Source organism: Lucilia cuprina, chromosome 3 (assembly GCF_022045245.1).
Source record: "Lucilia cuprina isolate Lc7/37 chromosome 3, ASM2204524v1, whole genome shotgun sequence".
NCBI lineage: Eukaryota > Metazoa > Arthropoda > Insecta > Diptera > Calliphoridae > Lucilia > Lucilia cuprina.
The window spans coordinates 57,130,971-57,131,409 of record NC_060951.1 but is presented as its reverse complement, the minus strand read 5'-3'; positions in this window follow the sequence as shown (position 1 = coordinate 57,131,409).

Genomic DNA, 439 nt, shown 5'->3' with positions numbered 1-439 from the left:
AAAAAAAAAAAAAAAAAAAACAAATTGAATTCAATTTCAGCATGTAATTAAAATTTCTTTTAAAATGTTGGCAATAAAATTAGGAGTATTATTAAATTTATTTACTTTTATCGGTTTTTTCCAATTATTCGATAGGGTTGTATTTTTTTTTAAATGAGTCAAATCGACTTAAAAAAAAGTATCGACGTTGCCTTTTAAAATTCTTAGCGGCTAGATTGGTCTGTTTGGTGCAGGAGTCTAGAATAATGATGATAATTTAGCTGTTTTCAAATTTGGTCTCATGAAAACATTTTCACTATTAAGGTTAATTCTAGCGATTTCTTGTATTTCAGCAAGAACTAAAAAGTGTAACCAAGTTTATATGTGTGATAACCGTTACGGATTATATAAAAATATTTGTGAATTATTTTGTGAAACTCTTCCCCTTACTACACGTATT